Source organism: Chiloscyllium plagiosum, chromosome 21, assembly GCF_004010195.1.
Source record: "Chiloscyllium plagiosum isolate BGI_BamShark_2017 chromosome 21, ASM401019v2, whole genome shotgun sequence".
Lineage (NCBI taxonomy): Eukaryota > Metazoa > Chordata > Chondrichthyes > Orectolobiformes > Hemiscylliidae > Chiloscyllium > Chiloscyllium plagiosum.
In genome coordinates, this window is record NC_057730.1 from 40843044 (window position 1) to 40860472 (window position 17429).

At 40.8% G+C, this 17429-nt stretch overlaps 1 non-coding gene across 1 annotated transcript; it reads right to left on the bottom strand.

The window, feature by feature from the left end:
- Positions 1-17073: 17073 nt before the first annotated feature.
- On the bottom strand, positions 17074-17146 carry trnat-ugu. Its single transcript has one exon. It is a non-coding gene; the product is annotated as a tRNA-Thr (tRNA).
- Between the last annotated feature and the right edge of the window lie 283 nt (positions 17147-17429).

Sequence of the window (17429 nt, forward strand, 5' to 3'; positions counted from 1 at the left end):
GAGAATCTGAGAACCATCCAATTATTAGAACAGATTAGAGTGGTGCTGGAAAAGCATATCAGGTCAGGCAGCATCCGAGAAGCAGGAAAATTGACGTTTTGGCCAAAAGCCCTTCATGAGGCAGGGAGCCTCCAGGGTAAAGAGATAAATGGGTGCAGAGATAAATGCCCAGGGTGGGGCTGGGGAGAATGCAGCCAAGAGATCAATCAGTGGATGGAGGTGGGGATGAAGGTGATAGGTTGGAGAAGAGGGTGGAGCGGATAGGTGGGAAGGGAGATTGTTAGGTAGGACAGGTCATGGGGATGGTGCTGAGCTGGTAGGTTGGAAGTGGGATAAGGTGGAGGGAGAGGAAATGAGGAATTTGGTGAGGTCCACATTGATGCCCTGGGGTTGAAGTATTCCAAGGTGGAAGATGAGGCATTGTTCCTCCAGGCATCGAGTGGTGGGGGAGTGGCAGTGGAGGAGGCCCCAGGAGCAGGACAAGTGGCCACAGGAGCAGAGGGATCTGGTGTGCATATGTGCACATCATTGGAGTTAGCAGGGCTAGTTGAGAAATTGGTTAACAAGGTGAAGGAATCCTGAGTTTCATAATTAGAGACAAAGAATAGAAAAGGATGGAAGGGACAGTGAGCATTTACAAAACCGAGTAATACACAACTGGAGTGACCCTTCTTCAAAGCTCACAACCTTGTTTTGAAGAAGGGTCACTGGACCCGAAATGTTAACTCTCTGGTGCTGCCAGACCAGTTGAGCTTTTCCCGCAATTTCTGCTTTTGCTTCTGATTTCCATCACACGCAGTTGTTTGGTATAATGGCTGGGCACCACATCTTGGGAAGAATGGGAAGAGATTGTCAGGGATACAGAAACGTTTATGAGAGTGCTTCCAAGGATAAGATATTTTAGTTAGGTGGCTAGATTAGTGAAGGGTAATGAGGGATTGCCAAACGCTGACCTTTCCAGTGACAGTCACATACCAACAACAACTTGCATTTGTATAAAGCCCTTAACATAGTAAATGTGTCAATGTACTTCACAAATGTTGTCAAATAAAAACTTGACTTTAAAGCACAAACAATACATCAGGGTTTCAAAAACTTTAAACTTTAAGGAATGTTTTGAAGGAAGAATGAGATGTAAAGTGAATTAGTGAGAGAATTTAGAGATTAGGGCTTGTGTATCAGCTAATGGTGGATTAATTAAAATGGGGGATGCTCAAAAAGCAAAAATCTGGAGGAGCATCATGATCTCAGAGATTTGGGATTGTAAAAGATTACAGAGAAAGGGAGCTGCAAGGCCAGGGAGAGATTTGAAAATAAAATTGAGGAAGATCCCAAATGTGTTCCACATGGGAGAATACAGGCACTGAGTCAGAATACAACAGTCCGGAGAGGACAAAAAGTGCACTGTTAAAGAGCCTTTCAAATTGCAGGGGAGTGGAGAAGTGTTGGAGAAATACAGCAGATCTGGCAGCATCTGTGGAGAGAAACAGACTTTTTTTCTTGAAGAGTCATTTCAGACTCAAATCAATCTCTTGCCAGCGTTAGGCCTGTTGAGTTTCTCCAGTACCTGAAGGCTCTGCCTCTACTGAAGGACAAAATTGAGGAAGAATTGAAACAAAAACCCTGAACTATAGGACTGAAGGACAATGACTAGGACTAAGGACTGAAGGTAGAAAGATTTAGAGAAAAGGAGACATGTTGTCAGATATCTGTCAGCAGTTAATCTCCTTGTGCAATGAAGTTCAGGTGGTGCTGAGGAAATCAAAAAGAATGTACAAACTATTTTTGGAAATAAAAAAATGAGTCATACGATAAAGGTGAAAAGGGGAATAAAACCTTGAGATTGCAGTGTTTAAAGTATTTATAAGGCAAAGGAAATTAATTAAATGCCTTCATATATATCACTGTTGAGACCTAAAATTTAAAGAAATAATATCAGAGAAAGATAAAGATTGAACTGTGATCCACTCAAGTGGAGAACAGTAAGGGGGTTGCTAGGAGACTCCTGTCAGTCCATTGCTGTGTGTTTGACTAGATGTGAAATCCTTTGAGTTTCATACTTTTGACGTGTTTTTTTTAAAGCTATGACTCACCCATTTTCTTTTGTAGTTCATTGATCATGCTGCGTATTCAGTGTCACGTCACTCCTGCTCTATTGATAAGTGGCATTATGCAGTTATCTGAATTAATCCACTTGTGAACACATTCACGTCCCCCGCTTGGTAAATTGAAGCTTATGTTAAGAAATGTCAGCTTCAGTAAGTTAGCAGAAGTGTAAGTCAACATCAGCCTGAATTCCAAGTACTTGGATGATCGCACTTGAAAAAAAGTCATTTTTTCACACAAAGATATAGAATTCACCACACCGCAGCAAGAACCATTCCTACAGAGTCTGTCTTTGCACTGAGCAGAGTAATGACTCTTTCCCCTCACTTCAGTTACAATAATTATTATTGAATAACTATTATTATTCTGCTTAATTCCAAATGATAACACAGAATTATACCATCCCTTTCATGATTTCAGGACATCCCAAACTGCTTCGCAAGAAATGAATTGCTTTTAAAGTGATTATCATGTAATGTGGGAAACATAGCATCCAATTTACACCCAGTAAAGTTCCACAAAGCAGGAAAATGCAATCATTACCAGCTAGTCACACACAGAAAACTATAGTCCACAGAAATGGACCTTTCAAGCCAGCAGGTCTATATTGGTATTCATGCTCGACATGAACTTTTGGCCACATCACTGCATCTAACTGCATGTCCTTCTGAAATAAAATTAGAAAGTTTTGGAGAAACTCACCATGTCTGGCAGCAATTGTGGAGAGAAGCAGAGTTAACGCTTATTTTTCTCTTGAAGAGTCATTTCAGACTCAAAACACTATCTCTTGTCACTGCCGGACATGCTGAGTTTCTCTAACATTTTCTGATTTTATTTCAAATTTCAAGCATCTGCAGTATTTGGTTTATATTTGCATGTCCCCCTATTCTTTTCTCCATCTTGTGGTTGTCTAGCTTCTCCTTAAAGGCATGCTTTCCATTTCTTTTTTACTTACGACAAAATGTCGACTGTGGCACTGCGGAAAAAAGATAATCTCTTCTTTATAATAATGCCATTGGATCTTCTCTGTCTATTTGAAATTCTGGACAGGGCTTCATTTTAACTGTTTGATGAAAGATGGCACCTCCAACAGTGCAGCACTCTCTCAGTACCACACTGATGTGTCAACCTTGATTTTGTGCTCAAGTCTCTATGACTTTTACCTGTGAGTGCTATGCACTGACCCATGATTGCCACAAGCAGCCAGGTATCTCAACATATGTTCCTGTCAAACAAGATTTAATGACCTCTACCATCACCATAAAGGGTTAGCATTACAGTGATTTAATTGGGAGGTGATGGTGGAGTGGTAATGCAAGAGAAAGTGAGCACTGCAAACGCTGGAGAGTCAGAGTCGAAAAGTGTGGTGCTGGAAACACACAGCAAGTCAGGCAGCATCCAAGGAGCAGGAGAATTGATGTTTTGGGCTTAAGCCCTTCATCATGAATGTGTCGCTGTTTGCGGTGTGATCCCTGTATCAGGTAATGCGACTCTAAGGCCTGAGCTTTCTCCTGGAGACGTGGGGTCAAATCCACCATGGAAGCCAGTGGATTTGAATTCAATTCATAAATCTGGAATAGAAAGCTAGATGCAATACTGCTGACTATATTAACAATCACAATTTTTATAGAAAAATCATATTGTTCACTATTACCCTTCCAGGAAAAAAATGTACTGTCCTTATCCAGGCTGGCCTGTGGCTCTGACTTACAACAGTGTGGCTGTAATTTCTGTAAAATCCTCGGAAACCATTCCTTTGAAGGGCAGTAAAATTAATTTTGCTACTTCCCTAGAAAGAAGAAACCATAGTGGGGAGAATACCTGCAGAAATTCATCCTGCTTATTCCTAGCCAACAGTGGGGGCACAAGCTCAGAAACAGTCCCACTTCCATTGGAGCTGGCAGTAAGTGATTAGACAGATAGCAAGCAGCAAATTCCCTGTCTTGTCCCCAACCTACTTCCAACTGTCTGTGACATGCAGATGTCAGAACATTTTGACCTGTGAGAGGGTGCCACTGTTTTAAAGAAGGACTATACCAAGATACATAAAAAAAACTTGCAACTACATAGCACTTCCAACAATCACAGAATATTCACAGCATTTTATTACAATGAAGTATTTTTAATTTTTATAACATCCGAAGACATGGTAATCAATTTGCATATAGCAATATAATCATAACTGGACACTCTGTTCAGGGATATTAATTGAAGGAGAAATATCAACCCAGAACCCTGGAATAACTCTTCCTATTCTTCCCCTAAACCATGGAATCTCTGTCTATTTGAGAGGCAGGTATGGCTTTGGGTTAACATCTCAGCCAAATCACGAACCTTCTGACAGTACAGCACATTTTCAGCACTCCACTAGAGTGCCAGCTTTGGTTTATATGTTTCAGTCCACCACATCAATAAGCAATATGTTCTGAAACTTGTTTCTCATTCATTGTACAAACAGCAGATTAATAAATGGTTTAGTGACAATACTGCAGGCAGAACTCATTGAGCTACTCTGTTGAGTATCTGCTGTAGCTTATTCTACCTGCCAACAGGCCTGTAATAGTCCATCGCTGTGCTGAACTCAGTGAGATCAAAAGTAATTCAAAATGAACAGAGAATTTCTATTCAGTTAGTGTTTAGTTTGGCTCCACATCCAGCAACAACCTAATTCTAAAATACTTATTATGGTTTTCAAGTCCTTCTATGACCCCTCCATAAACTCTCAAATTCTCACCCTAACCCACTCCACCTTTCTCTCCTCTTTTAAGACATAAATTACTGTCTCAATATCCTTAGATGTCTCAATCTCAAATTCTGACCAATAACACTCTTGTGAAACACCTTAGCCATTTTTCTGTGTTAAATTGTCTTTACAAACACAAGTTATTGTTGTTTCTGTCATCATAAAATGTCCACAGAGAGGACAAAAGGAAGTGAGTGCTGAGCTAATGTGGTGGTATTACAAGTGAGGGCGTTGGCAGCTCAGATGTGTTTTTGAAAGACTTTAAAGGTATACAAATTGACTACCATCTTACCTATTTCACAAAAGTGACAAAACTCTAAATCTAAGAGCACTAGGTGGCTGCAAGGCATTTTGTGACATTTTGAATTTGTAGAAGATATACTTCTTAGAACATAACAGCGCAGTACAGGCCCTTTGGCCCTTGATGTTGCACCAACCTGTGAAATCAATCTGAAGCCCATCTATCCTACATTATTCCATTTTCATCCATTTGTCTATCCAATTACCATTTAAATGTCTTTAAAGTTGGCAAGTTTACTACTGTTGCAGGTAGGCCGTTCCATATTAAAGAGTTAACATGCTCTGCTGACCTGCAGGACATTGGATGTTCCGTGGCTAGGTTGGGATGCCTCTGACTTACAGATAGATTGTCATGTATATGCATACTTATACTCATTTTCCACATCTGCTCTTTACAGGCCAATTAAGAAAGGAAGACACTTTAAGATCTAAACCTGAGTTAGTGAGGCTGCAAAGCAATATTCTATTTTGAATTCATAATCTAGGAATTTGCAAGCATTGCCATTTTTAAGCAGATTCCTGCCTGCACAAGATTGATCTGTTCACATTTCCAGAAGAACCTCTAAGTTGTCAGTGCCCTCAGGCAGCCAAGGATCAGCACATCCTGAGATTGACTTTTTCAGTGTGTAATTAATATCTACTTTTCTATATTTATCCCAACTCTTTCCATACATACTGTTCTCACTTTCTACAGGGTGCATCAACAAGCTGGAATTACTCTGAGATCTTACATTATGTCATAGAGCTCATAGATTTATCAAGTTATACAGCATAGAAACAGACCGTTCCATCCAACTTGTCCATGCCGACCAGATATCCTAAATTAATCAAGTTCCATTTGCCAGCATATGGCCCATCACCCTCCAAATCCTTCCTGTACCTATGCCTTTTAAATGTTGTAATTGTAGCAGCCTCCACTATTTCCTCCGGCAGGTCATTTTGTACATGCCACCCTCTGCATGACAAAGTGGCCCCTTAGGTCCTTTTAAATCGTTCCCCTCTCCCCTATCCAGAAAAAGACCTTAGCTATTCACCCTATCCATGCCCCTCTATAAGGTAACCCCACAGCCTCTCATGTTCCTGGGGAAGAAGTCTCAGCATTTTCAGTCTCTCCCTACAGCTCAAACTCTACAATCTCTGTAGCATCCCTGTAAATCTTTTCTGAACTCTTTCAAATTTAACAACATATTTCCTATAGCAGGGAGACCAGAATTGAACACAGTATTATAAAAGTGGCCTCACCAATGTCTTGTACAGCCACAACATGACCTCCCAACTCCTATACTCAATGCATCAAAAGTGAGGATTGTAGATACTGGAGATTGGAGTTGAGAGTGTGGTGCTGGAAAAGTACAGCAAGTCAGGCAGCATCCGAGGAGCAGGAGAATCAATGTTTCGGGCAAATGCCCTTATCAGGAAGGGCTTCATCATCCTGCTCCTTGGATGCTGCCTGACCTGCTGTGCTTTTCCAGCATCACACTCTCCACTCCTATACTCAATGCATTGACAATAAAGGTAAGCATACCAAACACCTTCTTCATCACCATGTCTACTTGTGACTCCACTTTCAAAGAATTATGAACCTGCACTCCAAGGTCTCTTTGTTCAGGAATATTCCTCAGGATCTTACCATTAAGTGTATAACTCCTGCCTTGATTTGCCTTTCCAAAATGCAGCACCTCATATATATCTAAACTAAACTTCATCTGCCAGTCCTCGGCCCATTGGCTCATCTGATCAGGATCTTATTGTACTCTGAGGTAACCTTCTTCGCTGTCCACTATACCTCCAATTTTGGTGTCAGCTGCAAACCTACAAACTATACCTCCTATGTTCACATACAAATCATTTATATAAATTAAGAAAAACAGTGAACCCGATACAGATGCCTCCACCACCACCTTCTGTCTTCCAGCTTTGAGCCAGTTCTGTCTCCAGATGTCTCGTTCTCCATAATGCCCATGTGATCTAACCTTGCTAATCAGTCTACCATGAGTAATCATGTTGTACACTTTACTGAAGTCCATATAGACCACGTCCACCATTGTGCTCTCATCAATCCTCTTTGTTACTTCTTCATAAAACTCAATAAAGTTCATGAAACACGATTTCTCACACACAAAGCCATGTTTACTCCCCCTAATCAGGCCTTGCTTTTCCAAATACATTTAAATCCTGTCCTTCAGGATTCCGTTCAATAACTTGCCCATGAATGATGTCAGGCTCACCGGTGTAGAGAAATTGGGGTTTTGGTCAGGAATAAGAAGGAAGTATGTCTGGTATAGACAGCCGAAATCGAGTGATGCCCTACAAGAGTATAAAAGCATACTTAAGAGGAAAGCAGGAGGACAAAAAGGGTGATATCAGATAGCTTTAGCAAATAGGGTTAAGGAGAATCCAAAGGATTCTACAAATACTTTAAGGACAAAAGGGTAAGTAGGGAGAGAATAGGGCTCCTTAAAGATCAGCAAGGCCACCTATGTGTAGAACCACATGAGATGGGAGAGTTACTAAACAAGTATTTTGCATTGGTGTTTACTTTGGAGAGGAATATGGAAGGTAGAGAATGTGAGGAAATAAATAGCGACATCTTGAAAAATGTCCACATTACAGAGGAGGTGGTATTGGATATCTTAAAACGCATAAAGGTCAGTTGACCAAAGCCTTGTTCAAAGATAAAAGATTCAAGAAACCTGTTAAAGGATGAAAGAGAGGTAGAAGACAGAAAGGTGTATGTTTTATTCTTTAAAAGGATGGAGGTGTTGTTCACAAGACCAACACCTGTCACCCATCTCCAACTGTCCTTGAGCTGAGCAACTTGCTAAGCCATGTCAGAGTTAGTCCCACTGCTGGGGGCTAGAATCATGTATCGGCCAGACCATGTAATGATTGCAGATTTCCTTCCCTAAAAGACTTAGTGAACCAAACAGGTCTTTTTAATAACTATGATATTTTCAAGGTAAGCATTATTGAGGTTCGCATTACAATTCCAGATGTATTAACTGGATTTAAATTACATCACTTGCTGTGGTGGGCATGGGGAGCTGTGTGGAGGGAGAGTATTGCAGAGTCTGGGTCTAAGGCATGATCACCAATGGTGGAGGAGGACACAAGAGGTTAGAATTAGTTGGGCACAGAAAATATCTAGGACGGATGTGTGGTTGGAGGAGATTACCCAATAGACAGTGGCAGGCAGTGGGATTTTAAAACTAGAATGAGATGACAAAGTGAGGTTCAGTTGTGAAATTGTGATAAAGCTAATTTTCCCTGGAATTTATAAATGATATGCTACTGGCAACATGTTATGCAACCATAGTTTAACATTTATAAATCTTGCCCAGACTGCTTTGAACATGTTCGACACCTGCTTCAATCACCTTCAAGTTCAAACAGATTTCTGTTGTTGTCAGATTGGTTAGAGAAGGCTAAATCCAATCACAAGTAATTATTTCAGTATTATGATGTGGCCGTGGGCGGATATTAAAGGATTCAAAATAAGCAAGCTATTTTTGCTCATTATTAGTCTAGTCAAGCCGTACCAGACCAGATTTGGACCTTCTAAATTCATCCACATTCAAAGAAATTGGGCCTGACAGAAAATTGGTCAAACTAAATTAAACAGCAGTCAACAGCTATAGGCTACAGAGAACACTGAAAACCAAGATTAAAGAGGTCACAAAGATTCAGGGGGAACCACTTAGAACCAGCCCAAAGGTTGTGTATTGAAGAAGTATCAACCAGACTTCACGGCACCTTGACTTCCTGCCAGTGCCTGACAGTGTGCACTTTACACCTCCCTAGCATAGCAACAGTGGAGGGTGTTGTTGAGACCCTATTGAATCTAAGATCACTGTTCATGACCCCATTGGCCAAAGGCCAAAGACCACATTCAGGAAGGTCTCGGGCCAGGGGGGTTAAAAACCTGGAAGGCACTCTCTCAGTAAATACTCACAGCAAGACCTGTGGCAGAAGACCACGTGACAACACAAGAGACATCCGACTCTGACCTTCGATATCTACCTTCATGGAAGAGAGCCAGTCCTATGTCAGATAGGAAGGAGATTCCAAAGACCCAGCTCAGACATGTGGATCATTGTGGGTAATATCCTTTCAAAGATAGATTGAGCTAGATAAAGAATAAATATTACATGAATTTGGAAAATGGTCACATGGTGTTCTTAATAAGGAATACGTTGTTAATAAAATCAAGTTGAACTGCAAACCAAATTCTGTGTCCCTTTGTTCACTTCATCAAGCGCCTGGGTAAAGTCTTTATTAATACATAAATTGGTCAAAGTTGCCAAAACACAGGCATTATTTCTTTCACTCTTGAACCAGTAGGTTGTAGATTCAAGTTTTCTACTCCAAGGCAGAGACTGCTACCTCAGAATAAGTGTACTAATTATCATGAAAGGTCTTTCTGTAAGGCAAAGTATTAAACTGAGTTTCATGCTTGGCATTCAAGGGAGGAATGCAACATCATTCAGTCATTTGCTGATTTTGGGAGAATGTATGCTAATTGCCTGCCAAGTCACTTCACGTGACAGGAAAGTCTTCAAACAGTGATTCATTGACTGAGATAGTCTGAGGAATGAAGAACACTATATAAATGTGAGGTAAATCATTGTATTTACTGCATGGGCACTGTCCTAGTGAATCTGATTGTTGAAGATTCTCTCTGATTGTGAATTTACTGACTCCATTCAAAGGAGGATCAGGAAATCAGGGACAGGCTTTTCACCTGACAGGTTACCATCCAGCTGGGAAAGATATAGATCATTCCCAAAACTATCTTAATAGAGGGTCATTTGTTCCAAAGCAAGTTGTTACGATCCATAAAGGCTTCTCCATCATCTCAGACAGAGGCAGCAGACTAATAAATGATGTGCAGTTCCTCCACAGACACATCAGGTCTCTTACACAAATATGGTATAGCTCCTGTATGATTCTTGCACAACAGTGAGATTGATTCTTGCACAACAGTGAGACTGCAGGGCACAGTCATTGCTCTTGATACAGGACTACCAAGTAAATATTGCCGGCTGGAGAATTTTCAGGAAATAGAGAAGGTAACAAAGTAAGGAGAATGGTTTCTTAATTAAGGGAATAGAAAACCATATTTTTATTAATGAAAATGCATAGCCAGACTTGGCTACTTTGAGCTAGAAAATAACAGGTAATCTGTCACCAATATTGGGAGAATGTTATCATCGAATGGTTATAAGATTTATAAGCAATTTTGCATGAATTGCAGTATCGTAATAATTGGAAATGTCAACAATTTTTAAATTGACTATTATAAGACAGAGTGTAATGATTAAAATTGAGTAATTTTTTTAGAATTTTGTAATTTTATCGGCTGTTTCTTTAATCATGACATTGCTTATGAAATGAGGAAAGATGCAACATTATTCCAGTAGTGCATTGTTCGACAGAATGAGTATCTGGCTTAAAGCTGTTGGTAAACTGTTGGGAAATACTGACTGGAACATAATTACAGACATGTTGAAAACCAAAGAAGTAGATATTTATGTCCTCAAAGAGTAAAAAGAGTGAAAGGGTGTTGGAGTTGGGAAATTGGAAAAGGAAGTCCAAGTGGTTCATCCAATGTTAAAAAGAGAATCAAACTGATGAAACCTATGTACTATGAACCAATCGATTGTTCTCATCTACTCTTTTCATTATCAAAGAGAAGTTACATCAAAAAATTATTCTGTTCTTTCTAGTCAGTTTGGCAAACAGAAACATTCACAAAACAGGGGCTACTGATTTGGCCAAGACAGAACACTGAATAATCTGAACTTGTATCAATGGGTGATAAACATGTGACAAATGAGGTAAAAATGCATTCCTGGTTTGCTGTGAGCCATTTTTTTGACCAGTAAGAAAGTTAAAATGAGCCAAGTTTGTTAAAGAACAAAGTGAAGGGAATAAAACACAAAACATAAATATAACGGTCCATCTTCAGTCTCAAAAAATTAAAGTATCAACAATAGAATTGCTGGAATTCTGCATTAAAAAATGTTACATGCTGCATGATGAAAAACTGTAGATATTCAAATTGAACAACTGAAAATACAATACAATGGGCTCGGAGTAGCTCTCTGTGAGTAATATCAGCTGAGCACAGAAAGCCATAAAGAATAGGGATGGGGTAATTAAATTTGTGACAGTAATTTCATAATCAATAACTCTTGATAAAGTGATAGAGATGAAGAGTCAGCTGCTATGTGTCAGCTTACCCACAGACATTCTCATCACTGTTACACAGTCAACATTTAGATCATTTTCATAGCAGTCATTCACTCAGAAAAAGCAAAAAAATTACTGCTTTGAGTTTTCTAATAAAGAGATAAGTCAAATAAAAGTTCTTCCTTTTCCTCCACTTCATCTCCATGGTTACCAGCAGCATTATAATGTGATAACCACATTCCTTACAGCATAGCCTAGACAGTGATTGTCCGAGGGTGACAGAAACCCAAAGGATATTATAGTCAAGCCCATTTCTGTTCAAACCCACTGTTTGTTATTGGATATCAGTTCTCCCTCTGTTATCAAGTTCAACTGGTAACTGATGTATCTTGCTTGGCAGCTATAGCATAAGACTGGAATCATCCAGATCCCAAATGCTAGGAGGCTCCTAGCGAAACTTAAGTCTTACAGTATTGCTAAGATACTTCAAATCATTACACTGATACTAAAAATAACAAAATTGGAGCAACTTCTTGATGATCAGAAAATCGCTACCAGCATGAATCCACAAACATTTCTAACACATACCAAAAAAGATACACCAGTAGAGGCCAGGACACATGGCCAATTGGAAAATTCACCATCAGGGACACTAATCCATCCCAATACACGTAAGAAAACACCATCAGAGCCCAATACCCACGCCCAACACAATCGGAAAATCATTAACAGAGACCTGCAAGGGTGACCCCAGCAAATGTCAACATTTATCAAGAAATCATTTACAAAAGACCAGTTCTTGCAAGTTACCTCAATTTAATTCAAAAAATGCACAGGTTTTAGCCAAAGTTTTAGGAGGCCCAAAGCCTGACCTTACCTGATCGCAGTGTAACTGAGATAACTGGAGTCTGCTACAGAGTCTCAGAAAGAGACTTCAAAGGTTTCCTTATCTTTTTTTAATTCATTCGCTGGACGTGAGTGTCATAGAGTTACAGAGAAACCTCGATTATCCAAACGAGATGGGTGGGCGCTATTTTGTTTGGATAATTGATTATTCGGATAATCGATTTTACCCAGAACAAGGGAAGCCATACTGATCTAACGCTGTGCTCTGCTGGAGAATTTGTTTAAATCTATAATCTTAATGTATTGAATGCAAGAGGGCATGAATTTCACAGGATGAACAAAATAAAGCAATGATAACATGAGAAAATTTTTTATAAGTGCAGCAGTAGTTGGCATTTGGCAAGGAGTGGTGAAGGCAGCATTAAACAAGGTCCCAAACAGCTTCTACAATGGTAAGAGCATTTGTCAGTTTCCAGGAACACAGTCTTGCGATAGAAAGGCAGAAGCACTGCGTCACGCATGCGTTTACATTCTCGGCCATTTTCTTTTCATGAACGACCTGGTAAAGTGACAGGAATACTCTGTAAAACACTTACTTTTGCAAAGGACGTTTTAACAATCCTTACCTAAAAAATATCCAGGTGCTGATCCTTGAGCTGCTTGTGTTCCTTTGTTTTTTGCCAGCGTTTTTACATGTTCTTCAGTACACGTAAATCGAATATATCTTTGATGTAACGTTTTTGTGGGACCTTGAAATCTTCTTCAGATAATCCAAAATTCGGATAATCAATATTCAGATAAATGAGGATCCTCTGTATACAGCATCGAAACAGAACTTTCGGTCCAACTCATCCCCACTGATCAGATATCTTAAACTGACCTAGCCCCATTTGCCAGCATTTGGCTCATATTACTCTAAACCTGTACTATTCGCGTACCAATTCAGATTCATTTTAGATGAACCCACCTCCACCATCTGCTGTCAGCTTGTTCCATACTTGAATCACCCCCTCTGTGAAAAAGTTATTCCTTTTAAATCTTTCCCCTCTCAATTTAAACCTATGCCCTATAGTTTTAGACTGTCCTACCCTGGGAAAAAGACCTTGGCTACTCACCCTATCCGTGCACCTCATGTTTTTATAAACCTCCATAAGGTCAGCCTTCAGCCTCTGACGTTCCTGGGGAAAAGCCCCAGCCTATGCAATGTCTCTCTATAGCTCAAATCCTACAACCCCAGCAACATCCTTGTAAATCTTCGCTGAACCCTCACAAGTTTCACAACGTCATTGCTATAGCAGAGAGAGCAGAACTAAACATTAATCTAAATGTGGCCTCACCTATGTCCTGTACGGCCGCAACTTGGCATTCCAACTCCTATGCTCAATGCACTAACCAATGAAGGCAAGCGTGCCAAACATCATCTTCACCACCCTGTCTACCTGCATTTCACTTTCAAGAAACTATGCACCTGCACCCCTACACCTCTTTGCTTGGCAACACTCCCCAGGGCCCTATCATTAACTGTAGAAGTCCTACCCTGGTTGCCTTACCCAAATGCATTTACCTAAACTCATCTCATCTGCCACTCCTCAGCCCATTGGCCCATGTGATTAAGGTCCTGTTGTACTCTGGGACAAACTTCATCACTGTCCACCACACCATCAATTTTGGTGTCATCTGCAAACTTACTGACCACACCTCCTATATGCACACACAAATCATTTATATAAAGAAGTGGACCCAGCACTGACCCTTGCGGCACAGAGTTGGTCACAGTCCTCCAGTCTGAGAAACAACCCTCTACCACTACTCTCTGTCTCCTACCTTCAAGCCAATTTTGTATCCAATTGGCTAGCGCTCCCGGATTCCAAGTGATCTAACCTTGCTAACCAATCTACCATGTGTCATGAGCTAGGCCAACCTTTATCGCCCATTTTCAAATGTCCAGAGGGCAGATAAAAGTCAACCACATTGCTGTGGATCTGGAGTCATAAGTAAGCCTGACTATGTAAGGGTAACAGTATCCTTCCCTAATCGATATTAGCGAACACAATGGTTTTTCCTGACAATTGACAGCGATTTCATGGTCATCTTAATTCCAGATTCCTATTGAATTCAAATGCCATCAGCTGCCATGATGGGATTCAAACCCAGGTCCCCAGAACATTACCTGGATCTCTGGATAGCAATAATACACCAGGCCATCACCTCTCCCCTGTGAGCTATGCTACACTAAACCAACGTGACACAAGTTTCATTGGTTTGGAAATTGCTCAGACTCCTATCCCTTCAAAGAACTAAGCAGCTTGAAAGGCATTGTCAATATTTAAACTCCTGGCAACATAAAAAACATTAGAGAAGAAAGCAGCAGAGACAAGAGGTTTCCAGTGTGAAAGACTAAGGCCAAAGATAGCAGCCACTCACTATCACACCGACTGGTATGATCTTCTTAACTTAGTCTCGACATTCCAATGCAGACAAATGGGTGCTGGAGGAAATTGGGAAGATTGCCAAAAGATTTGGTGTAAATGGACCAGAGAAATGTTTGGGCTTTGAAGGTGGGAGTAAAGGTAATGAGGCTACAAGAAAAGAAAACATGCTTTACGTACAGCAATCACAACAACTTGCATTTCCATTTCAAATTTCTGACAACAGATCATCGATCTGAAATGTTACCTGTTACTCTCTCCATAGATCCTGTCTGAACAGCTGAGTATTCCAGCTTTCACTTGCATTTATATCAGGTTGTTCACAAGGGTGACTAAAAGTTTGGTCACAGAAGTGAGCTCTGAGGACTATCATAAAAGAGAAAGCATAGAAAGGTAGAAAAGTTTAGAGTGGGAATCACAAGTCATGGTAACTGAACACATAGACACAATTGTGTAGTAAAGGAAATTAGAAACATGCAAGAGGCCAAAATTGGAGGAGGACTGAGATTTCAGACAAGTGTTAGACTGGAACAAGTGAGAGAGTGAGAGCAAGGCTCTGAAGGAATTTGAAAATAAGGATTAGAGTTTTGCAATTGAAGCAAAATGCTGGACTGTGGCCAATAAATGCAAGGCAAGGGGTGCTTGGACAAATATAAACGTCAATTGGGAATTGCCCTGCTTTCTATCCAAGTCAAACACTGTGTGGCACAACATATGGTGAATTGGTGTTCTCAATATGTGTTGTTCTGGAATGAAAAGCCTCATTTAAAAGGAGCCAATTCCTGTCTGCTCACAACAGCGCTCCAAAGCAATAACTTTTAACAGCAGCGTTAATGAGTTGTTTTAAAATTTCAACAAATCTCTACTTGAAATCTGCTTTCCATTTAGCAGTAACTCTGTCATAGCTCTGGTTATAACACTACAGTGTTTGTGTAAATTGCTTAGGATGTAGCCATTCACAATGGCATGTTGACTACACCAGCACCAACATTACTTGCACACTCCTCATGCGTTTTGAAATGCATCCTTATTGTAACACAATGGCATCCATTTTATTGGGACAAAGTTTCCATACTTCAAAATGACTGATTTCCATTGTGCATCTTCAAGTCAGAGAGAGGGAACATTTGTTGTATACTGGAAGAAATCAACCTAATTGTTTCTTTCTTTTAATATAGAATGGCAGTTTGTTAACTACTTGGAATTAATTTATATAACATTACAACATTGGAATTTTTGATGTATACAGAATAAGTGAGGTATTCCACCTCATCAGGATGAAAGAAACAAAGAGGGGTTTAAATTAGATAGTGCCCTCCCTCCTACCCCAACCAATGGCTATAGGGATCACAATACACCATTAACCTGTATCCAGTGATTTTAACAGAGACACCGTTTTGCAGCAAGAGGCAAACATTAGAGGTGGCAAGTACCACTTGAAGCCTGCATGACTGCTTTATATAAAGCCTACAACAATTGTGGGTGCAGCAGAAGGACCTGGGAAAGAGTGAAGACTGAGTTCCAATGCTGTCAGATGCTACACTTGAGATGTTACGGAGGAGGTGGAGTTGAGAAGCATGTCCTGTATACACAGTGGGCTGAGAGGTTTTCCAGACAGTGGTTAATTGGCAATGGGAGCAGGCAGCCATGGAGACCAATGCTAGTAGTCAAGCCTCAAAGGTCTGGATGCAGTTTTGCAAGTCGTTCAATGATCTCCCAGGAATGGTCAAGGTCAATACATTCCCATCTACATACCTCACCCTTTGTTCAATTTATTACATCCCCATCACTCATCTACAGACAGCCCCCATCAATCAATCCTTATACCTAACACACATATGCTTAGCCTTATCCTCCTATGTTTCATACTGCTGAAAGACTTATGACACATCTCACAGATTGCACACACTGCCATATTCAACTAGATTAAATTCCCCACAGTGTGGAAACAGGCCCTTTGGCCCAACTAGTCCACACTGACCCTCCAAAGAGTAACCCACCCAGACCCATTTCCCTCTGACTAATGCACCTAACCCTATGGGCAATTTAGCATGGCTAATTCACCTGACCTGCACATCTTTGTACTGTGGGAGGAAACTGGAGCACCCAGAAGAAACCCACGTAGACACAAGGAGAATGTGCAAACTCCACACGGACAGTTGCCTGAGTCTGGAATCAAACCTGAGACCCTGGTACTGTGAGGCAGCACTGCTAACCACTGAGCCACCCATTCAAATGGCAGTGGTGGGATTTGAACCCATGCCTCCTTTGAAACTGGAGCCTTAATCCAGCACTTTAGACCGCTTGGCCACCCTACCAGCTGCAAAAAAAAAAAGCCTGTTAGACTATAAACTGGTGTTGCGTGATTTTCATGTACACCTTAGTCTCACACGCAAATCACGACGATGACCAAGTGCTGAAACTGAGTGGGGGCTGGCAACTGTGCTAAATGCAAAGAGGCCCCAGTGAGGTTTGAACTCACGACCTCTGGTTTACAAGACCAGTGCTCTAACCACTGAGCTATGGGGCCTGGCAAAATGTGAAGTAGCAAAGGGATGGGTGGCCAGAACAATTGGTTCACTGGCAGCAGTGGGATTTGAACCCACACCTCAACTGAGACTGGGACTTGAATCCAGCGTCTTAGACCACTCAGCCACACTACCAACCTCTATTGCTGTGATCATATCAGCTGAGAGGTTGTATAACGTTCCTTGACACAATACCCTCTCTTGCATGACAATTAAGCACACAAGTGGAGACACCAGGAACTAACTGACCCAGCAGGTACTGCTGCAGCCCCCAATCACAACAGA